Source organism: Cornus florida, unplaced genomic scaffold (genome assembly GCF_030987335.1).
Source record: "Cornus florida cultivar Cherokee Brave unplaced genomic scaffold, ASM3098733v1 CherokeeBrave_3.0.0_Hap2_Chr05, whole genome shotgun sequence".
NCBI lineage: Eukaryota > Viridiplantae > Streptophyta > Magnoliopsida > Cornales > Cornaceae > Cornus > Cornus florida.
In genome coordinates this window covers 107168355-107193677 of record NW_026775575.1, presented here as the reverse complement: position 1 = coordinate 107193677, position 25323 = coordinate 107168355, and the positions used below count along the sequence as shown (strand labels likewise).

Below are 25323 nucleotides of genomic sequence, written 5' to 3'. Positions count from 1 at the left end.
TATCACTCTATTAACATCTCCAAGGTTTGATTACAGTAATTTTAAACAATTACAAAGCTTAAGGTTGCTATTGAACTTACCAAGCTTTTAGAATCAAAACTGCTACTATATGCAGAAACAGAAACGGAACAGATTGCACACGTATTTAAAACAGAATGATAACATCCCTATGAGTTCTGTATAACCCCAGTAGAGTTCCTATATTGTGTCTACAAGAGTTGCAGTCAAATACAGAAACTAAGGCTACGATGGAAACCATATGCTTAAAATACAGAAAACTGAAACACCACTTGCATACACTGTAACAGATATTGAACACATACAGACCAACAATATAACACGTAATAAACATATTAATTCTAGTTTCTGCTTGATTAAACCCTAGAGATTATCTAGGTGCACAGAACACGGCCCAAAGGGAAAGAGGAAGATAGAACTTGCCTTTGTAATAGTTGGTCTGCTTTCCTCTGTTCTGGCCACACTGAAATACTGCTTAGCCTCCTATTACTTCTGTGTTTCCCTTCTCCTAGGTTTGGCTTTGAAACCTCAGTCGAGAACTCACAATTTGCTCTGTTATCTCACCAAAACTCCCTCTGTAACTCTCTCTATTTGGTAGACTTTTCTGTGTAAAAGTTACGACAATATGTAATCCTAGGTTTAACATATACTGAGTTATTTATAATTGCAAGATTAAAACCCTAATCCACAGAGCCCTAACTTCGTCGGCCCACAAAGTAACCCAGTTTAGATACATATCAGATGCTTACGAGAAGGCTCCAAAAACCCTAACTAAAACGTATCTAAAACCCTAGTTAATGGAAATTACATAATTACCCTGTTCAAAAATTAAATACTTAATAAACAATTAATTTAAACCCATTAATTAAATCAAATAAGGAAGCAACGAATCACTTAAAACACATAAAACAAATAAAACAAGTAATTAAAATAAACCAACAAATAAAGCATTACACCCTTAATTAAAATAAACAATAATAAATCAATTAAATCAAATTATCCAATTAAGTCAATTAATGCAAATAATGTTAAATAATTCAACTAAGACAATTAAACAAAAATAATAAACGCAAATAAATAATTAACAAATAAATCAATTAATACACACAAATAAACATTTATTCATAAAATTAATAAATAAAATAAAAATGCACATAAAATAACATTTAAATTCCAATTTTATCCCTTTTTAAAGTAGGGGTATTACATTAATGGTGTAAAAAAGCTATGCTTAGTGGTGATCTCTACACCCCAAGATCCCTCTTTATGTTTTATTCTCTCTATTGCATTATTGCTTACTTTAGTTTAATTTACATCTAGTTTAATTCAACCAACCAACCACTATTTTGATCGCTCGACCTACTAACCCTAATTTTGATTCTTCAAGCTAGTACGACAACTCAATCCCTTGGGACGATCCCTTCTCACTCATACTATATAGTATAGGTGTTAAGCGGTTTATAAATTTAAATTATGGTGCCCACTTGACACTAATTTCCAAAGTCAAAGTTTTATACATTGTTTTGTGCGACCTTCAGGAAGACACCATAGTTTTTGGCGCCGTTGCCGGGGATTGATTGATTGGCAACGTCGTATTTGTGGAATCAATTAGGAATTAGTACTCTTTTGATCGTGTCTTTACTTTGTTTTCACTTTTTGTTGCTTATTGTGTTTGTTCTTGATTGACAAGAAGCATTGAGCTAAGAAGTAAGCAAAGGAGCATTCAAGCAAAGGAGCTAAGCAAGCAAAGGAAAAATGTTAAAAATTTAAAAATTACTAAATTTGGAGTTGAAGTGCTAAAGGACCTTTGTGAGTTTTTCTTTACTCATCCCTTAGTTAAATCGTCGGCCCGCGTGGAGGCTTGTAATTCAATTCTTAGATAAATCGTGAGCCCACGTGGAGGCAATTTACTCTTCTTGCATATTGTTAAAGCATGGGAGTGTGAACATTGTATGTGGAGGAAGTTCGTTGATTATTGATTTGTTGTGAAGGTGAAGTGTTTGTTGTTATTGCTTGTTGTGTTGCATTATGCATGCATGGTCGTAGATCATTGAGACCCACTCTTGTCCCTTTAAATTTTCATCTTGAATCCATTGTTCGAAACCCTAGGGGGAGAGGTAGTTCTAGTCAATCCATTTCATCAATGGAAGGACACAATAAGGACCATGTGGAGGACCTTGGTTACATAGACTAACAAGGTATCCTCCACCCCAATGTGCATCATGATAACATGCAAGTTCCATTAGGCATGCCAAGGCCATTCGTTCATCCACCATAACAACAAGGCCAAGTTCCATTGGGAATGCCAAGGCCAATCTATGCTCCACCACCTCCTATCATTCAAGGCAACCAAGGTGCCCATGTTGCACCTCCAATTGCTAATCCTCCCCTTACTTTACGAGATCACTATGTGCCTAATGAATATAATGCACCCACATGCATTCAATTGCCACCATTTAGAGCACATCACTATGAAATTAAGTCACAAACCATTCAAATGTTTCCTAACTATCATGGACTTCCAAGTGAAGAACCTTACAAGCATTTGGATGAGTTTCTTGAAGTATGTTCCACCGTAAAATATACGGACATGCCGGAAGAGGTCTTAAGGCTTAAACTTTTTTCATTCACCCTTAAAGACAAGGCAAGGCAAAATATTGGTTTAACAATCTTAGGCCTTTTTCAATAACTTCTTGGGTAGAAATGCAACGAGAGTTCTTGAAGAAGTACTATCCGGTTTCTAAGACCAATGCCATGAGAACCTCAATTCGAGAATTTTCACATGGGGATGGAGAAACATTTCATGAGGCATGGGAACGCTTTAATGAATTGCTTAGGAAGTGTCCACATCATGACATGCCCAAATGGCAATTAGTTCAATATTTCTGTGAGAGCTTATCGGACATTACAAAGGCATGGTTGATGCTTCCATGGGTGGCTCTTACATTGACAGGTATGAGGATGACGTGTGGCGTCTTTAAAAAAGCATGAGTGAAAATTCTTTGCATCGTACTTTATCTTCGAAGAATGGTAGAAATTTTAGTGGTAGGAAGAGTGTTGGCTTACATCAAGTCGATCACTCCAATGAAATTGCCGCCGAGATGAAATCATTATCTCAAAGGTTTGATCAATTTTTGATCAACCAAAACTCGGCGAATCAAGTATCTTCCTTCCCTAACTGAAATACCTGTATTGTTTGAAATACCCCTCAATTCTAGAGCCACAGGTGATCAAGTCCGAGCACAGATCCGAGGGATACCAAATAATTAATATGTAAACAAGCAGAAATAAAAATTGAATTAAGAATAAATTAATAATACACTGAAAGAAATCTAAAATAGGAATCCTCAAACATGAAATAATAAATTAATATAATTTAAAACCGTACAACTCGGGAATCCACCTAGTGGACCCCTAATCCCAAATCTATGAATAAATTTACAGAATTAAAACCCAAAAATTAAAATAGAAAGGAAATCCTATTTAACTGGAAGAGTGAGTGTCTGTATCTGCATCAACACGATCAAGCTCTAAGCCTAGTACTGTCGAACACCTAAAAAATAATAGAGTGGGTCAGGCCCACATGCAAGTCCTGATCTACCTAGAAAGACTCAACAATATCTAGAGTAGTTCTTAAATGTATATATAGTACATATTATAGGATGCTCGCTAGTCCAGTATGTCTGTCTTAGCCTGAATAGAAGGCAACACACGAATACGCACCCTAAGGTAGGCATGAGTACCTAGACCTACCAGGGAACAACATCTATGTCCAGTTATCCATCTTAGGCGATATACGCGCCCTACCCTTGGTCCTGAGATTTAGGCTCATACCATGGCACATAATATATATATATAAAGTCCGTACTCCCAATACAAAATATCAGCCATCTTTGTAGTGGTCTGATATATGTAAACACTCCATCCTGAAACCGTAGCAAGTCTTTCAATTCACAATTGATATGACACATATAGATGATGGACTTAACCTTTATGGTTAATCCATACCTTAATCCAATTTAGGTAGGTCTTAGTATTTTGAGCTAAGTCATCCCCAATATGACACCGTCCCATACCGGTTCATATATATACATCCATATAAGTAGGACTTAATTTTTTTATGGTTAATCCAACTCATTCCAAATTAGGTAGGATTTAGTATTTAAACAAATCCATACCTAGTATGTCACCGTCTCATACCGGTACATACAATCCTCCAGTTAACACAAGTTGACCATATAATATTAAGTAGTCATCAACCACACTCCAGAATATGCACAAGATAAATTTAATGCATATACATAAATATTAGGCATTCATTACGGGGCCTAAAACCTAATTCCAATAATGTAAAGTGCTACAATAAATTCAAGCATTCACATATTCCATCATAGTCCACGAATTTATACAGTGAATAAATATTTTAAGTATCAAGTTCACCCAAGCTAAGCATAGATAATTTTAGTTAATTCACTATACTTACAATGCTATGGACATGTGATTTATTATATATATTCAAATCATATTTAACAACCTTGTTAAGCTCCGATATATAAAACTAGCAAATCCTCCATCATAGCATAATTACTAAAACAACACTATAATTAACTGACATCCTCCAAAATATGCACCAATATGAATTCATACATACATACATATCAACATTAGGTATTCACTTCAGAACCTAAATATCATACTCCAACAATTTAAATAGCTAAAATATTTCACAGTATTTAAATTCTACATACAGTGCATAAACTGATACCTTTTAACAGCCCTTAAGTAACAATTCATTCCAAACCAATCATAGTTGAATTTACTAATAATTCACTACGTTCATTACATGGTGGAAAATATGATTACATATAATTAATTCATATACCAGCAATTTGCTAAGTTCCGGTAATTAATTTCCTTAGCCAAACAGTGCAACGTATAGACATTTCTTTGAGTTGTTCCTTACTCATTTCCTTAATCCACTGCTGTACTAAATGTTTTCAACTTTAACATAAGTCCCTAACATTTAATTACACCTTACAATAGCCTTTAAACAGCTTCTTAAAACACTGTATAGCCCAAACACACCCCAAAACCTCACAGAATGCAAAAACTGGACAAGAGCAGGCTTTAGAAAAATGGAGCCTGCTCTTTGGTTGATTGAGCCGGCTCTAAGGCTGCCAAGAGCCGGCTCCAACATTAGGGAGCCGGCTCTAAGGGTTACAGAGCCGGCTTTGTCCCCTTTTGGAGCATGCTCTCACTCCCTTAGATGCCGTCGACCGTTTCTGCTTCATCTTCTTCGACTCCGGTGTTTTCCCAGACCTCTATAATGTTTTTATTAGTTGTCCTAGGGTTAAATCTTTGTCCTAGATTAATCCTAACCTGTAATACCCTTAGTTTTCAAAAGGATAGAATTGAAAATTTTATTTTATTTTTCACTGATTAATTGATTTTGTTATATGACTTGGTTGTTTTATTTTTCTTAAGTGATTAATTGTGTTTGTTTAATTGATTTAATTAAGATTTGTGTGTATTTAATTTACATGTTAATTGAGATTGATTTAATTATATTATTTGAATTTATTTAAATTGATTGCCTTAGTAATATGTAACTTGGATTTATTACCTGTTTAGTTACTATACTTATTGAATTATTTTATTTAATTAATGTAATGTTTATTTATTTTTTGTATGGTAACTTAGGGTTACAGTTATAATTTTTGGCTTATATTTCACGTATAGGTGAGCCGCCGTAGGTTAGAACTGAGATAGTTCATGGGCCGGTTAGGATGGGGATTAGGGCTTAGTCTCTGATTATTCGTGGACTAGGGTATTAATATACACCTATAAATATAAAGCAATACATGGTTTAGGGTTTGGAGAATAGAATAAATGTATGTTCTGTAAACTACAAACAGAGCCCTAAATTGGTAGTGAAAACCAGAAAGATACAGAGAGAACCGGAGTAAGAGTTTGGGTGGTTCACAAAACAGAATCAAGGAGGGAAGTTTGGTGTGAATTACTGGACTGCAGTAGGAGCAGCAAGGGTGGTTTAACATTCAGAGACGTGGAATTAGCTTTGCAAGTTTGGGTTTCAAAGGCAAGTCTTGTTCTTACTCTTTCCCTTTAATTCGTGTTCTGTGCATGCCTAGTTAAGACTCCAGGGATTAATCAAAGATTTAAAATAGATGAAACTAATTCTGTATGCATATTTAAACCAGTTTCTAGTTCCATTGTAGTACTCTGCCTTATTGTGGCTTAAAAGTATTAATTGGAAACTTGTTGCCGATTGCTTTCAAATCTGGTGTTAGATTCCTATTGTGATCGTATATTAATGTTGGAGGATTAGTCTGAGACATTAAACGAGCTCTAAAATACGTACTTAAAACAGTGTTTGAATTCACCAAAATAATCTGTTGTGGGTTGCTTACAAATTTCAAACTAAGTTTCTATGATCAGTGATTCTAAACTTATTTTTTTTCTATACATGCTATCATTGCATATAAGAGATTTAAAATTTATCTAGGACTGAGTTTAAACCTAGAACAGAGATTTAAAAGCATCACATAAGCTCCGCTAATCACCGGAGTTGGAGAAGAAAACACAGAAACAATTGACGGCATCTAAGGGAGTGAAAGCAGGCTCAAAAAGGGGACAGAGCCGGCTCTGTAACCCTTAGAGCCGGCTCCCTAATGTTGGAGCCAGCTCTTAGGACCATAGAGCCGGCTCAATCAACCAAAGAGCAGGCTCCATTTTTCTAGAACCTGCTCCTGTCCAGTTTTGCATTCTGTGAGGTTTTAGGGCGTGTTTGGGCTATACAGTGTTTTCAGAAGCTGTTTAAAGGCTATTGTAAGGTGTAATTAAATGTTAGGGACTTATGTTAAAGTTGAAAACACTTAGTACAGTAGTGGATTAAGGAAATGAGTAAGGAACAGCTCAAAGAAATATCTAAAGGTTGCACTGTTTGGCTAAGGAAATTAATTACCGGAACTTAGCGAATTGTTGGTATATGAATTAATTATATTTAATCCTATTTTCCACCATGTAATGAATGTAGTGAATTATCAGTAAATTCAACTATGATTGGTTTGGAATGAATTTGGTACTTATGGGCTGTTAAAAGGTATCAGCTTATGCACTGTAGGTAGAATTTAAATACTATGAAATATTTTAGTTATTTAAATTGTTGGAGTATGATAATAGGTTCTGAAATGAATACCTAATGTTGATATGTATGTATGAATTCATATGGGTGAATAGTTTAGAGGATGGCAATTGATTATATAGTGTTGTTTTAGTAACTGTGCTATGTTGGAGGATTTGTTAGTTTTAGATATTGGAACTTAATAAGGTTGTTAAATATGATTTGAATATATATAATAAATCATATGACCATAGTGTTGTAAGTATAGTGAATTAACTACAATTATCTATGCTTAGCTTGGGTGAACTTGATAATTAAAATATTTATTCACTGTATCAATTCGTGGACTATAATGGAGTATGTGAATGCTTGATTTTTTGTAGCACTTTACATTATTGGAATTAGATTTTAGGCCCGTAATGAATGCCTATTATTTATGTATATGCATTAAATTTATCTTGTGCATATTCTGGAGTGTGGTTGATGACTACTTAATATTGTATGGTCAACTGTGTCAACTGGAGGATTGTATGTACCGGTGTGGGACGGTGACATACTAGGTATGGATTTATTCAAACACTAAATCCTACCTAAATTGGAATGAGTTAGATTAACCATAAAAAGGTTAAGTCCTACTTATATGAATGTATATATATGAACCGGTATGGGACGGTGTCATATTGGAGATGGCTTAGCTCAAAATACTAAGACCTATCTAAATTGGATTAAGGTATGGATTAACCATAGAGGTTAAGTCCATCACCTACATGTGTCATATCAATTGTGAATTGAAAGACTTACTATGGTTTCAGGATGGATTTATTATACAGATATCAGACCACTACATAGATGGATGATATTCTGTATTAGGAGGAGTACAGACTTTATATATTTATTATAGGTGTCATGGTATGAGCCTGAGTCTCAGGACCATGGTTAGGGCGCGTATATCGCCTAGGATGGATAACTGGACATAGGTGTTGTTCCCTGGTAGGTCTAGGTACTCATGCCCACCTCAGGGTTCGTATTCGCATGTTGCCTTCTATTCAGGCTGAGACAGACCTACTGGACTAGCGAGCGTCCTATAGTGTGTACTATATATACATATATGGATTACTCTAGATATTGTTGAGTCTTTCTAGAATGTATCTGTGTATCAGATTACTGTTTGGATTGTAGTAGATCAGGACTTGCATGTGGGCCTGACCCACTCTATTATTTATCAGGTGTTCGACAGTACCAGGCTTAGAGCTGGATCGTGTTGATGCAGTTTCAGACACTCACTCTTCCGGTTACATAAGATTTCCTTTCTATTTTAATTTTGGATTTTAATTCTGTAAATTTATTCAAGGATTTGGGATTAGGGGTCCACTAGGTGGATTCTCGAGTTGTACGGTTTTAAATCATATTAATTTATTTATTTCAAGTTTGAGGATTCTTATTTTAGATTTCTTTCAGCGTATTATTAATTTGTTCTTAATTCAGTTTTATTTCTGCTTGTTTACATTTTAATAGTTTGGTATCCCTCGGATCTGTGCTCGAACTTGATCACCCGTGGCTCTAGAATTGAGGGATATCACATAACCCACTGATATGCAACCACGATCTGAATTAAACACAAGTTTTGAAGCAACGATTATAGAATTTCCGATAGCAACCTTAAGCAACTTACAACAGATTTATTTAGTAAGAATCAAAACTGCTTTAAGATCTTGTTCTAGGGTTTAAACTCACTCCTAGATTGGTTACAAGGCATCTAACATAAAATTTACAAACCTCAGTTTAAACTAAACTTAACCTTTACTACAGAAAGAACAGAGTATCACAATTAAGCAAAATAGTTAATTCACGAGTACTAAACAAGATTCGTATATACATAAAACATGTTGTTATGTTTGTTTATAACTGTTTTAGCCTTTATTAAGTCCCTAGAGTCTAACTAGGCATGCACAGAACACGAATTAAAGGGAAAGAAAAGAACAAGACTTGTCTTTGAAACCCAAACTTGCAAAGTTAATTCCACATCTCTGAGTGTTAAACCACCCTTGCTGCTCCTACTGCAGTCCAGTAACACACACCAAACTTCCCTCCTTGGTTTTGTTTTGTGAACCACCCAAACTCCCACTCCGGTTCTCTCTGTATCTTTCTGGTTTTCACTACCAATTTAGGGCTCTGATTGTGGTTTACAGAACATACGTTTATTCTGTTCTCCCAAACCCTAAACCATGTATTGCTTTATATTTATAGGTGTATATTAATACCCTAGTCCACTAATAATCAGAGACTAAGCCCTAATCCCCATCCTAACCAGCCCATAAAACTATCTCAGTTCTAACCTATGACGGCTCACCTATACGTGAAATATAAGCCAAAAATTATAACTGTAACCCTAAGTTACCATACAGAAAATAAATAAACATTAAATTAACTAAATAAAACAATTAAATAAGTATAGTAATTAAACAGGTAATAAATCCAAGTTACATATTACTAAGGCAATCAATTTAAATAAATTCAAATAATATAATTAAATCAATCTCAATTAACATGTAAATTAAATACACACAAATATTAATTAAATCAATTAAACAAACACAATTAATCACTTAAGAAAAACAAAATAACTAAGTCACATAACAAAATCAATTAATCAATGAAAAATAAAATTACATTTCCAATTCTATCCTTTTGAAAACTAGGGGTATTACACTAACCATTCTCATTATGCATCTAATGAAACATATATGACTTGTTTAAGTGTTTTACATTCTACTTCCAATTGTCCCTATGGACATGTGCAAAGTGAGCATCATGAACAAGCATATGCTGTTTTTGCTAATAAAGGGAACAATCCTTATGGAAGTCATTACAATCCTAGTTGGAGGAATCACCTGAATTTCTCTTGGAAAAACCAAGGGGAGGGCTCAAACCCTTCCCAAGGCGGTTTTCAAGGAAAATGCATTCCACCTCCACTACAAGTCCTAGGTTCCCAAGGTTTTAGATCATCATATCAATCACAAGGAAACCAATTTTCAAATTCTCATTTTCCTAATCAACCATCATATTCCCAAGAAAATGTTAGAAGTCCTGCTTTTGAAGAGTTTTGACCGCTTTGGGCACTTTGGAGGCAAACACATAATTGCTTCATTCTCACTCTCAATCCATTGCTAAGCTAGAAACCCAAGTAGGGCAAATAACTAGTACTTTGAATGCAAGAGAGAAGGAAAAAATGCCTTTGAATACCCCACAAAAGAAACAATATGTTGTGGAGGCTCATTCCTCATCGGAAGGTCACACAATAGAGCATGTCAATGCGGTGACTACCTTGAGAAGTGGAAAGATTATGGAGAACCAAGTGGGTATGTCCAATGAAGAGAGTAAACTGGTGCAACCAAGAGTTGACACCCGTCCCGTTTCATATCATATTCCTACTTCATTGCATGTGCATGACCATATAAATAAGAATGTGCTGAAAAGTGATTTGACAAGTGATTTTGAAAAGAAAGATGTGCAAAATGATTTGAAAACTTCTTGTGTTGAAAAGACTTTAAAGAAAAATTCTGAAATTTTTTTTGAACCAAAAGCTCCATTTCCGGATACCTTAAAAAGATCTATTTCAAATGACAAGCAAAAGGCCAAAGTTAATGAAATCATGGACGTGTTTAGGCAAGTGAAAGTCAATCTTTCACTTTTGGATGCAATCAAGTAAATTCTGGCTTATGCCAAATTCTTGAAAGACTTGTGCACCCAAAAGCGAAAGAATAAAAGCCAAACACCTAGAAAAGTGGTTTTAACCGAGCAAGTAAGCTCAATTTTGCAACATAACACTCTCCCTAAGTTTAAAGACCCCGGTTCACCTACTACTTCATGCATTATTGGTGATCATATCATTAATCGGGCTCTTTTTGACCTAGGAGCTAGTGTTAATCTTCTTCCATACTCGGTATATGTCAAATTAGGCTTAGGAGACTTAAAACCAACGTCGGTAGTTTTACAACTTGCCGACCGATCAATCAAAAAGCCTAGGGGTATCATCGAAGATGTCTTGATTAAAATTGATAAATTCTTCTTTCCCGTTGATTTCGTTGTCATTGACACGGAGCCGGTCCCAAATCCTAAGAGCCAAATTTCGGTTATCCTTGGCTATCCTTTCTTAGCAACCGCAAATGCCAACATCAATTGTAGGACGGGGATAATGAAGATCTCTTTTGGCCACATGAAGGTAAAGTTAAATATTTTTAATCCAACCCCCAATTCATTTGACAAGCATGAAGAGATTAATGTTGTAGATAAATGTCATGATCTTAAAAGTGAAGGAATTGAGCTTTTGTGTGAGACCAAGGTTTCAAAAAGTCTATCTTCAACCTTGAAACCAAATAAAGTTGTTTCAAAATCATATTTTGAAAGGGCGTGGAAGCCTAAAGATTGCATTGACTAAGGACTGAAAATATTTTTTGAGCTTAATCCAACAAGTTCCTTAAAGAACCATTTGTTGGGTGGAGTTCAAAGCACTTATCACCCCATTGAGGAGGGTGACCGATGTATGCCGCACCATCGTCAAGCTTGGGAGTGTGCATTAAGGCGAGGGCCAAAAGTTTTATATTTATAGAAGCCACTACTACCTTTCACTAAAAATATAGCTTGGGCGAGTAGGGATCATCCCAAGGGATTATGAGGATCGAGCAATGTCGTGGAATTATTATTAGGGCTAGTAGGTCGAGTGATCAAACAATTGGTTGGTTGGTTGATTAAAGAGCAACTAGATTAAGCTAAATGATAGCAAAAGAATGCAATTAAGAGTAAGTAAGAGAGAGAGGTCTTGGGGTTTAGAGATCACCACCAAGCAATGCATTTCTATATCATTGACAAGTGATTAATGAGGGCAAATGGTGTGTTGCAATATTGGTGTGTGTGTGTGTTTGGTTGATTCAACAAGCAAGGATGACTAGTTAAGTATGTATTGTCTAAACATCATGTGAAAGGCACAATATATCTAAGCAATGAAGCATATATTGTCTAAACAACATGTAAAAGACACAATAAATCAAAACAAGTCATTAATCCTTTCATTAAGCTCACAATCCAAATACAACACAAAGATAGAAACATATGCTAATTGCATTCAAAAGCTTGGATCATCAAACAACAACCATAGATTGTCCGCCCATTTAACACTACACTATAACTACACTACATCTACTCTACTAGCATGAAAATAAACTAGGGGAGAGGCACAATCCATCAAGGCATAAACATGAACCATCAAGAGAATCACAAGAGCATTCATTTAAGCACTATGTTTTGACAATCTCCAAATCTATAGCATCAATACACATAAACATGCATCAATAACACAAAATCTAGAGACAAGCACATGAACATCTATTCTAGCATACATAAACATATGGATAGAATGAAATGATCAATTGGAAGCATTAAACCACATAAATCATTGAATAAACAAGATCTATATATATCAAAGTGTCAAAACATCAATTACAACACTAATCCCTCAATAATACACAAGATTAAGATATAGAAAGCATGCTTGGGGCTAACTCTAGCCCCAAGAGGATGTCTAGCCACTCATGGTGATGATGTTCCAACCCTCAAGGGCTAACTCCATGGTTGAAATCTGCTCCTTGTTGATGAAGAACTCCAATGGTATCTCTAGCCTCCTCCTCCCCTAAGCTTATTCTCCAAGAGATGATATGAAAATAATGTTGGCTCCCTCTTGTAAAAAGCAATCTTATCCTTATATAGGTAGGTCAAAATGACACCCAAATGAGCTGGGGTCGTGCACACAATATTCCCTAATGATTGGATAAAGGACAACTTTCAATGAGGTGGAATTTTAACTTTTTCGCACTAGAGGAAGTTCGGTCGATTGAACCTTGAACTTGGATCGATAGAACTGGCTGAGATCTATCGAACTTAGGCTGGATCGATCCAACTGGCTGAGCTTTTTGGAAAAAGACAAATCTGAGATATTTTTGGGAGATATTTATGGGAAAAGGACAAAAGTGGTTAGTGGGTGGTACAACTATGGATATGATCAATCATTTAAATAAGGACAAAAGTGTTAGATCGATCGAAAGATGATGTTGGATTGATCGAACTTTTGGAACTTTATGCTTTTGGGTCAAGGCTTGGATCTATCTTAAAGTGCTCAGATCGATCATTGTTCGATCGATCGAACCTTGAACTTGGATCAATCGAACTTTGCTGCTTCTCACCTTTGGCTTCATTTGCTTCGTTCTTTCTCCACTTTACTCCTTTTTTTGTTTAATCCCAGAATTGCTTCAATTAAGCTCTTATTTGGCTGAGTTAGCTTATTTTCGGGATAAGTGCCTGAAAATAGAAATAATACGAAATCAATCTAAAATGGTAAAGTAATATAGATAAAGGTACTAGAATGCCTAAGTTTAACGGGTTTAAATACGCACTTTTCAGCGCTCATCACACCCCCAAACTTAAATATTGCTAGTCCCTAGCAATGAACTAGAAAGTAAAGGAATGAAATGAATAACTATATAACTATGAACTAGAAAACAATAAATGGATAACGCCACTTTCGTAGGGAACATAATTGCATTTAGCATATTCAACAAGCCTTTTACACCCCTAGGTTACCCCTAGTGGACGAGTGAAGTCTCGTGAGGGTTTCCAAAAATGGTACCCACAAACATTAAGCTCATTCTTTCAAAAGAGGCACCAATATTGCAAACAAGCATTTGGAGAAAACTACCTCAAGTATGCAATTTTTCAAACATCTACAAGCAATCTCTCAAGATTTTAACATCAAGCAAGCAAGTATGGTCCTCCACACATCAAGAAAATGATCATGAAAATCAAAAAACCTCTAGAATCCTTTTTGAGTGGACCGGCATCAAATGTGTTGCTATCTAAGCCAACTAAAAAATTAATCGCATCCTTACCCTCAAATTAGCACACAAATCTAGTACCGATCATCAAGACAAAACGTAGACATTTTATTAAAGTTTTATTCATCTAGGTGCGCTTAGTATTATTATTTTTTATTTTTTATTTTTATTTTTTTTTTAGGATCAAAGATGGAAGTATGGTGCAATATGTTGATCTATTAAGCTTTCTAGCGATTCATAAGGTCGAGCGTTAGGTCAATGACTCCCAAACGAGACAACTTTAGGGCATTAGGCATTCAAATATCCCTACGGACTTAGAAGCTCAAATCAACTAGGCTACAAATTAAGACAATAACCATCTAATCATTTCCCACTTCTCACCTTTTGAGAGAAGTCCTCACTTTTTTTTTATTGCTTTTTTTTTTTTTTTTTTTTAAAGCAAGTTCAATTATTAACCTAGAGTTTGGGCCCTCCACCCTTCGGCGCGAGAAGTTCAGTGTTTGATGAGGCTAGAATCCCAGCTACTTAGTGAAAAGGGGTTGTTATCCACCTTTATCAAGAATGAAAGCTTTCAATGCACTATTAGCTCAATTGGGATATAACCAATTCAATAATTAACAAAACATGTACTCCACAAATGAATGCTAGTGTGCGCCTGTGCTAGTGTAGAATCCTAGAATGAATATCAAAACAATCACAAAATTAAGATGATGTGGACCACAAGTGCAAGCATGATATCAATTTTTCAAAAAATTTACTCCTAAATGGCATTCATAAGGTATACAAGGAGTATTAGACTCTCAAGTTAAGTAATTTTTAAATTTTTAAGCAATATAGTCCTCAAAAGATCAAAATCATCAAAATCATAGCTAGAAATGGACCAATCACAGAAATATTCCTCAAATACACAAGTCACGTTCAAAATTTAAATTTAAAACTAACACTGTAAAGCACCATTCCCCCCAAACTTAAATTGCACAATGTCCTCAATGTGCAAAGAGAACAAAGGAAAGAGTATACCAGTACAACTAAACAAGAATGATCAGGACTGAAGTATCCGAAGTGGGTGGCATGGCCCCCCCAAACTTGGGATGAACTGTAGTCCTGAAAATTGGCACTTGGATAAATTCATTAGATAACAAAAATGGGATAATCAGTGCACAGTGGTCATGCAAGTGTGAATAGGATAAACAGATAAAGAAATGAGAGAGGTATAAGGGTGGTCCTGGAAATTGGGTAGCACTCTCTCACTGGAGTCACTGTGATGCACCTGATGGAGTCAAACATACAGATATGAGAATACAATCATAGGAAACCCATAGCAAAAATAGATATATATAAAACAGATAAAGTGCAAGTACAACAAAAATATCAAAGCCGACAGACCGGCTGTAAAAATAATAATGTACAGTGACAATAGTAAAATATCAAAAGGAGAGAGGGATCATAAAATAGAAAAGACTGGGAGCTCAGGAGGATGAGGTAGGACGGACAGGTCTGGCTCCGCGGATGTCTCTGGATAAATCTCTAAACATGGTCGCGACATCCGTGCAGAAGGTAGCAAAATCATCTCTGTGGGATGTGAGGTCAGCTCGGATGGAAACAATAGCATCCTCAAGCTTCTGCAGACGTACTCCAAAGCCGGGGGTCATATCTGGAGTCTCAGGCATAGATGAATCAGAAGAAAGCTCCTGAGTCTGCTCCTGCTCATGAATGGGCGACCTGGCTGGAGAGTTCTGCTATGCATCGTCTGTAGGGCACTCTAAGTCTATGTCTAAATGCTCGGCAGCTGGATCGACTAGCACATCATCCGCTGTATGATGTGCTACTGCAGCCTCTGTCGGTGCCTCTGCCTCTGCCTATGCCTGGGCCTGTACCTGTGCCTCCTCCAACTTCAACTCTGCTGTAGCCAGTACCGCATGGTCCTGCAGCCTGGTAATAATGGAACGGTAGCTCTTATTCCAGTCCTTCCCAAGGAAGTGACAGGAACCTGGCTCGGGGTGCTCACGAGGATGGATGGGGTAGCGTTGGTTGATGAGGATCTGGGTGATGAGATAGCTGAAAAGAAGAGACTTAGCCCATTCGGGCGTCTCTTTGCTGATGTACTCATCATACAGCTTCTTCATCACGCTCCAGATGAGCACGGGAATGGACACCCAGTGCCCGGTGTAGAAAGAGTAAAGGGCTGTCAGATAATCACCCAAACTCTGAATCTTGTGCCCCGCCATGTATATATTCCGGTAAAGAATAGAATCAGTAAACCAAAGGTCGTCGGGAAGGAAAGTCCGGGTGGCGAAGGTCTCGCCACTAGCATGGTGACTTGTGAGAAAAACTACCATGTCGGCATATGAAGGCCTGAATAGCCTCGAATATGTGTCCTGAAGCTCTGGGGGACATCTGTGTGGACAACGGCAAGAGCGGGCTAAAGTGTTCACTGTAATGGTGATCGAATGGCCATCGATAGAAGTGACCATCTCGGCTGTGGTACGCGGTGATGGTTGGAGGTTCTGGTAGAATAACCGAACCAGCCGTGGGTAGACCGGCTCTATAATGGGGGCAAAAATAGCGGCTAGGCCCCTCTGAATAATATCCTGGTAGGCGGATCGGGTCAACACCGATCGAGAGAAGAAGCCCGTGTCAAACTCGGACTCATGGTCGAGTGTCATGTGCGCATATCGAGGCGTGGGCCTATCATGCCCCAGATGAGCTGGTTGAGTTGGCTGAGGTGGTATATATGAATGCTCAACTCCAGTCTGCGGTGGAGATAGTGATGGAGTAAAAGCAGGATGAGCCGCAGAAGTGGATAGTATGTGGTCATCCTCAGGCTCATGAGATGGTGACTAAGGTGGGGTAGCCTGTACTGGCTCCCGCTGTGCATAAGAGGGCTCTGCTGGCTCCTCTGTCCGTGGCCTAGTATGTCGGGTGGGCCTGTGTTGCCTGTTGGCAACGGTCTTCCTCTTTACCATGGCCTGCAAAAAGAAAAAGAAAAACTTGCAATGGGAGTTAGTGCCAGAATAAGAAATTTAGAAGCACGAAATAGAATCATGTATGTCAAATAAAATAGACAAAACAAATATGACATGAATCTATGCAAGTGGTAGAATATGAAACATGCTAAACAATGTAAGTATGAAATGCATCCAATGTGGAATATCACAGGCATTGGGCATAGATATGATAGCATGAACATAAGATATGATGAATGAAGTGTGTGTGTGTGAGATCTGTGAAGTTCGATCGATCATAAAAAGAAGTAAGATCGATCACAAAAGTTGGATCGATCGAAAGTAAGTGAGATCGATCTCACTACTTCGATCGATCGAAGACATGAGTTCGATCGATCTCTCAAGATCGATCGGAGATACTAGTTCGATCGATCGAACTGTGCGATGTTGAAAACTTAAAGGTCACAGATCTGTGACTTTGGAAGCATGGGGCCCACACGAACGTGTTCGTGGGCCTAACAAAGCATCAAATCAACAAGTATCCATCATAAATCGAGGCCCAAACTCCCAAAGATAGATCAAAAACACATATATATACATAGAAGCATACACATATATATACATATAAAAACTCAGGGCTTCGAAGCTTTAAAAATGGAGATTCAACCATCTAAGCAACCTAAATCAAGTATGTAAATCATTGAATCATCAAATCAAAGATCAAATCTCAAAGTGGATTCGGTTCTTACCTTGAACGAGTGAGAGAAGTGGATGCAAAGAGGGGAAGATGGAATTTGAGATGAGAGAGAGATGTGAAGCTTGGAAACTCGACGGAAAGCTTCGCCGGAGATGGTGAAGTGGTTGGACAGTGACGGCGACGAAGAGAGGTTAGGGTTTTGAGGATGAGGGTGAGTTAGATCGATCTTTGTAATCGATCTTGCAAACCCTTGGTTCTATTTTTAAAAACATTCCCGACAGAGTTCGATCGATCAAACTCAACTGTGATCGATCGAACTTTGATGAACTCTCTTCAAAGTATTCTTAGATTTTTGAATTTTTGAAAATTGCAAAATGAAAATTAAAAATTGGGATTAAAATTTAAAAAAAAAAAAATTGGAAAATAAAATAAAATATTTTTGGGTTTAGTTTTTTTAATTAGATTTAATTGAATAAACATTAATAATTAAAAATTAATTAAAATAAAATATTTTTGAATTTTTGAAAAACTTTTTGAAAAATAAAATAAAATAAAATGAAATAAAATGAAAATAAAATGAAATACAAATGCAAATATTTTTGAATTTTTGGAAATTTGAAAAGTCAAAACAAAGTCAAAATAATGAAATGAAGATTGAGATCGATCGAAACAAGAGTTCGATTGATCAGACAGAGAGAAAAAATATGCAGGTTTTTGGCTCAGAAAATTGGCTAAGTGTTGGAACATGAGATCGATCGAACTGGGAAGTTAGATAGATCAAAGAACTTTCAGATCGATCTTGGAATGTTTCGAATGATCAGACAGAGAGCTGAAATATGCAGGTTGATGCAGGTTCAAAATTTTTCTAAGTGTTGAGTCATGAAATCGATCGAACTTGGAAGTTGGATCGATCGAAGGTCTCTTGATCGATCTAAGAGTTAGTTCGAACGATGGGACAGAGAGGTGATTTGGATGCAGGTTTCTGCAGGTCGAAAAATTTTATAAGTGTTGGATGCAGAATGGAGTTCAATCGATCGAACTCAAGTTTGAGATCGATCGAACTATGCAAAATGCTCAATAATGACATAAAAGCTTATGCAATCCTCACCAAAGTTCCTTGAAATGCATATGGACCAAAAACAAGTATCTAGACTTCACAAGAAATGAAATGAAAGATAGAATGAGGGAGGAATAGGGTTTTGACACCCTACGAATGCTTTTGCTAGTCTTTAACGTCTCTAGCAAGACATTGGGCTCTTTTAGCCCAGATCAAAGATCTTATAATGCATCCCCTCCTTATTGGGGTGATAGATGCTTGGAACTCCACCTAACAAATGGTTCTTTGAAGAACTTGTTGGATTAAACTCAAAAGAAATCTTTGGTCCCTTGTCTATGCAATCACAACCTTTGGGCTTCCACGCCTTTTCAAAGCAAGAGTTTGAAACAAGACTTTTAGAATGCAAGGTTGAAGATGATCCTTTGGAAGTTTTGGTTTTACATAAAAACTCATTTCCTTGACATTGAAGATCATGACATTCATCTACAACATTAACTTCTCCTTCATATTTGTCAAATGAATTGGGTCCTTCATATTTGTCAAATGAATTGGGTGTGGGATTAAAGATATTCAACTTCATCTTCATGTGGCTAAATGAGATCTTCATTATCCCCGTCCTATAATTGATGTTGGCATTGGCGGTTGCCAAGAAAGGACGGCCAATTATAACGAGAATTTGGCTCTTAGGATTGGGAACCGGTTCCGTGTCTATGACAACAAAATCAACCGGGAAGAAGAATTTGTCAATCTTTATCAAAACATCCTCAATTATACCCCTAGGCTTCTTAATGGATCGGTCGGCAAATTGCAAAACTACCGACGTCGGTTTCAATTCACCTAAGCCTCATTTGACATAAACCGAGTATGAAAGAAAGTTAACAGTTGCTCCTAAGTCAAGAAGCGCCCGATTAATGACATGATCACCAATAATGCATGATGTAGTGGGTGAACCGGGGTCCATAAACTTTGGAAGAGTGTTATGTTGCAAAATTGAGCTTACTTGCTCGGTCAAAACCACTTTTCTTGGTGCTTGGCTCTTATTCTTCCGCTTTTGGGTGCACAAGTCTTTCAAGAATTTGGCATAAGCTGGAATTTGCTTGATTGCATCCAATAGTGGAAGATTAACTTTCACTTGCCTAAACACTTCCATGATTTCATTGGTTTTTACCTTTTGCTTGTCTTTTGAAATGGATCCTTTTAAGTCATCCGGAAATGGAACCTTTGGTTCAAACACTTTTTCAAAATTTTCTTTTAAACTCTCTTTAACACAAGAAGTTTTCAAATCATTTTTCAACAAAACCTTTTCAACATCATTTTTCAAAACTTCTTTTTCAAACACATCTTTCAAGACTTGTTCATTTACAAGGTCATGTATATTCAATGAAGGAGGAATGGGATGTGAAACGGGACGGGTGACAACTTAAGGTTGCATCGGTTCACTCTCTTCATTGGACATTCCAACTTGGTTATCCACAATCCTACCACTCCGCAAGGTAGTCATCGCATTAACATGTTCAATGGTGTGGCCTTCCGATGAGGAATGGGTTTCCACAACACATTGTTGCTTAGGTGGGGCATTTATAGGCATCTGTGATACCCCCGGATTTCCGGATGCTGGTTGGCCAGGCCCACGCCCGATTACCCGAGGATATCAAACCAATTAGCAATAAACGAACACAGAATATAATTAAGAAAACAGGAATAAATAAATTGCTGAAAAGAAACTAGAATGATAAACCAAAACTGGAAACCTCAGAATAAAATTTTATAAATAACTAATTAGTCTGATACACCCAACTTCTCCAATTCTAATACAACTCGGGAACCCATCTCTAATGGACCCCTAATAATAATCCAAACTGTAATGGAAGCTACTTAAAGAACATCCAGAGTAAACCATGAAGGAAAGTCCTACGTCGTCGGAAGAGTGAGTAGTAGTCTCCGCTCAGCACGATCAAGTTTAAGTCTGGAACTGACAAGTACCTGAAAAATAGAGGTGGGTAAGGCCCACGAACAAGTTCTAACCTACTACAATCCAAGAAGAGACTCGATACGCATATACATTCTAACCAACTCAACAATAACTAAATAGTCCGTAGATATATATATTCACACTACAGGACTCTCACTGGACTATGGAGAGCGTCTCAACCTGAATAGAAGGCAACATACGAAAACGCACCCATAGGTGGGCATGAGTACCTAGACCTAACAGGGTACACCTTAACCTCTCATATCCAGCTACGCATCCTACTGCATATACGCACCCTAACCAACGAGCCTGAGACTCAAGCTCATCTCGTGGTACCATAAAAATATATTTAAAATCCATACATATCCATCCACAGGAAATCCAATAAATCGTTCAGCTTATTCAGCTGCACAGACTTATACAAGAGATCCAATAAGTCGTTCAATTTATTCAACCGCACAGACTTAAATATAAGGAGAATTATGTTTTTATAATTCGCACCCTTATTCCAAAATAGGTAGGACTGAGTATTTTGAATCAGTCGGTCCCTAGTATGCCACTGTCCCATACCGGTGCATACAATCCACAAAATCCATATAATTGATAGAACAGGTAAAACTGTTCACCAATTAAAATTCATAAGGTAGGAATTAGCGTTTTGAGCTAAACCATACCTAGTATGTCATCGTCCCATACCGGTGCATACAATCCTCCATATTCGTGTAAATTACATTATATAAATAATAAGCAAGTAATTTACAGTCCTAAACCAAATATTCATACCATTGCAGAAAAGTAATTAAAATTTCAGCAATTTGAATCCAAGATCTAAACCATGTATTTGCAAGAAACGGTTTAATAGTTCAACAACCAGCATCCAGAGCATGCATAGATCAGTTTTAATAAATCAACAACTCTATCATGCATTTAAACCAGTTTTATAATCATGTTATAATCCAAACAATTGCTAAATTAATTTAAGCAATTTAGTTCTTTCCATCCGGTAACAGCGTATTAAGTGCTATACTCGTATTCTGTTTTATCCTTTAACACAGAGCCATACCCTATGCCCCAAGTCCAACTTGTTAATTAAAAGACTCCACCGTGCATCTAAAACCTAATTTAGAATCATGTTATAGCATCTTAATTTATCAAATTAAACTAGACAATTAATTGCCTTCCCGTCGTTAACCGTACGCATAGTTGTTAAATAGCGCACTATTAATTCCATTAACACAAAAGGGGTATTTTATGCAATTAAAGACCTTGATTACAGGTTAAACTAATTAATGAAAAGCCCATTAAAATTCTAAAACTGTTTAAGAACCCCAAATGCCCAAACAGAAGCTAAAAACATTACAGTACGCTTCAAATTCCATCAAATTGGAAAGAGCCTGCTCTTGGCAAAGTAGAGCAGGCTCCAAAACAGCCTAGAGCCGACTCCATACAACCTTGGAGCCGGCTCTAATCAGGTGGGAGCCGGCTCTTGGCATTCCAAAGCCGGCTCTCCTTCCCCCTGTGAGCCTTCTCTCCGTTCTGCTCTGTTTCAGCTTCTCTGCTCCTTCACCGGATCATTCCTATCACTCTATTGGTTTTTAAAACTAATCATAGGAGTCTAATTTACACCCAATAGCACCCCATCATATTTTTATAGCAGTAAGAATTTAATACGACATCAAAACAGCAATCGACGTAACATGTCCTTATGCTCAAAACTGAAACAAGTTAAGTTCTATATGACAGTTAATCCGTAGCTAGCAGTGATTAAAGCTTAGGCATACTTGTTCCTACCACAGTTCCATGTTTAATATGGTGTAACCATCCTTTGTAATCTGCTAGATTAGATCAAAGGCAATTAAACCTCTACATCTCCAAAAACGGTAACCCGATTTGCCTCTAACAATTTATGCATTGTTTTACTATAAACACCAGTGTTTTAATCCAGTTAACCAACCCTTAGAAACTTTAATATGGCCTTAGAACATACTGAAAACCCCAATTATACCTTTTAACAGGATCTGAAATTTCCAACATCCAACCCTCGTTGCCCAAACGGTCGCCGAAACATCAAAAACTAGGAAAAAAAAAAAACTTGAAGGAGCCTGCTCTTTTAAAAGAAGAGCCTGCTCTCCTTTGCTAGGAGGCGGCTCTCCTAGTCGTGGAACCAGCTCCAAGTCCCCTAAGAGCCGGCTCTTTGATTTTAAGAGCCTGCTCTTTAAACTTTGAGCCGTCTCTCTTCCTGTGTGTTCATCGTCTCTACGTCCGGTGAATTTCTGAGGAACTGTCTTCCAATCCTAAGGTTCTTAGATGTTTAAACTAAGTTTCCATGTGTTCCAGAATCTATTGAATTCTCTATTCAATTACCAAACTCAATTTAATACATGGATTTTGCAACAAGAATTTAATACGAGCAGTTTAAGCATTCTTGAGCATCGACTATTGTAGCAAATCAAACTTGCAACCTAAATTAATTCTAGTACTTCCCACATGTTATAGAACTAATTAGAATCATTACTCATCAGATTACACGAATTAAACAGAAGTTACACAAGGAAGAAAATTAAAACAACCAGTACACACATTACAACTACAATCAGTTTTAAAACAACAGAGATATAAGAAATCCAGTTTAATTTTAATCCTTAACAGTTCCCTGGAGTTGTGTTAGACATGCAAAGAACACGAATCAACGGGATAGAGTTAGGATTAGAACTTGCCTTACACCGACGTCGTCCTAAAGTCTCCGGCCAACCCTCTGTTTCTTCCCTCTCTGTTGCTTCCCAGACTTCTCCCAAATTACTTCTGTCTTTTCTATATCGTGAATACAACCCTCAACCCTAGGCAGAACATCACTGGTATATTTATAGACCACCAATTCTAGGTTCCATTAAACCCTAAATGATTTATCCGGCCCATAGACCAACCTATATTATACCAACGTTGGCTGCATAATTGAAGGTGATAATAACACTAAAACCCTAACCTAATCTTACCATAGTGAAATTAAATAGAACAATACAAATTCACAATTTAAATAATTCAACTAATTCACATAAAATAATTAAATCCATTTAATTCAAATCGCAAATAATAAATGCAAATCAATAATCAATTATTTTAATTAAACCCATCAACACTTAGCCACGTAAGCACCTCAAACATAATAAAAAAAAATACTGAAAACAATAAAATAAATAATAAAATTTCGATTATATCCTTTTTTAAGTTTTAGGGGTATTACAACATATTTCCCTTCTTTCTTGCATTGAGAGTGCTTGCTATTTGCCCTACTTGGGTTTATAGCTTCGCAATAGATTGAGAGTGAGAATGAAGTAATCGAATGTTAGCCTCTAAAGTGCCCAAAGCATTCAAAACCTTCTCTTCAAAAGAGGGACTTCTAGTATTACCTTGGGAATAAGATTGGTTGGGAAAATGAGAATTAGCAAATTGATTCCCTTATAAATGATAAGGTCTATAACCTTGGGATCCTTGGTTTTGAAGTGGAGGTGGAATGTACTTCCCTTGAAAACCGCCTTGAGAAGGGTTTGAGCCCTCTCCTTGGTTTTTCCAAGAGAAATTCAGACGATTCCTCCAACTTGAATTACAATGAGTACCATAAGGATTGTTCCCTTGGTTCACAAAAACCGCATTAACTTGTTCATTAGGTTCACTTTGCACTTGTCCGTGAGGACAATGAGAAGTAGAATGAAGAACACTAGAACAAGTCATACATGTTTCATTTGATGCACGATGAGAATGGTTAGGGAAGGAAGATACTTGGTTCGCTGAGTTTTGGTTAATCAAAAATTGATCAAACCTTTGAGATAAAGACTTCATTTCGGCGGCTATTTCATTTGAATGGTTGACTTGATGTAAACCAACACTCTTCCTACCTTGTGAATTTCTACCATTCTTGGATGATAATATTCTATGCAAAGAATTTTCACTCATGCTCTCATAGAGACGCCACACGTCATCCTCATGCCTATCAATGTATGAGCCACCCATGGAAACATCAACTATACCCTTATAGTTGTCCGATAATCTCTCAAAGAAGTATTGAACTAATTGCCATTTGGGCATGTCATGATGTGGACACTTCCTAAGCAATTCATTGAAGCGTTCCTATGCCTCATGAAACGTTTCTCCATCCTCATGTGAAAATTCTCGAATTGAGGTCCTCGTGGCATTGGTCTTAGAAACCGGATAGTACTTATTCAAGAACTCTTGTTGCATTTCTACCCAAGAAGTGATTGAAAAAGGCCTAAGATTGTTAAACCAATACTTTGCCTTGTCTTTTAAGGTGAATGGAAAAAGTTTGAGTCTTAAAACCTCTTCCGACATGTCCGTATATTTTACGGTGGAACATACTTCAAAAAAACTCATCCAAATGCTTGTAAGGTTTTTCACTTGGAAGTCCATGATAGTTAGGAAGCATTTGAATGGTTTGTGGCTTAATTTCATAATGATGTGCTCTAAATGTTGGATGTATGTAGGTGCATTATACTCATTAGGCACATAATGGTCTCTTAAAGCAAGAGGTGGATTAGCTACTTGAGGTGCAACATGAACACGTTGGTTTTAAATTCCTTGATTGTTGATGGGAGGT

General features: G+C 36.9%; 2 pseudogenes; one reads left to right on the top strand and one right to left on the bottom strand.

Annotated features, from left to right (window-relative positions):
• Nucleotides 1–2777: 2777 nt before the first annotated feature.
• On the bottom strand, nt 2778–2876 carry LOC132310721 (small nucleolar RNA R71; annotated as a pseudogene).
• Nucleotides 2877–24795: 21919 nt separating this feature from the next.
• On the top strand, nt 24796–24894 carry LOC132310706 (small nucleolar RNA R71; annotated as a pseudogene).
• Nucleotides 24895–25323: the final 429 nt, after the last annotated feature.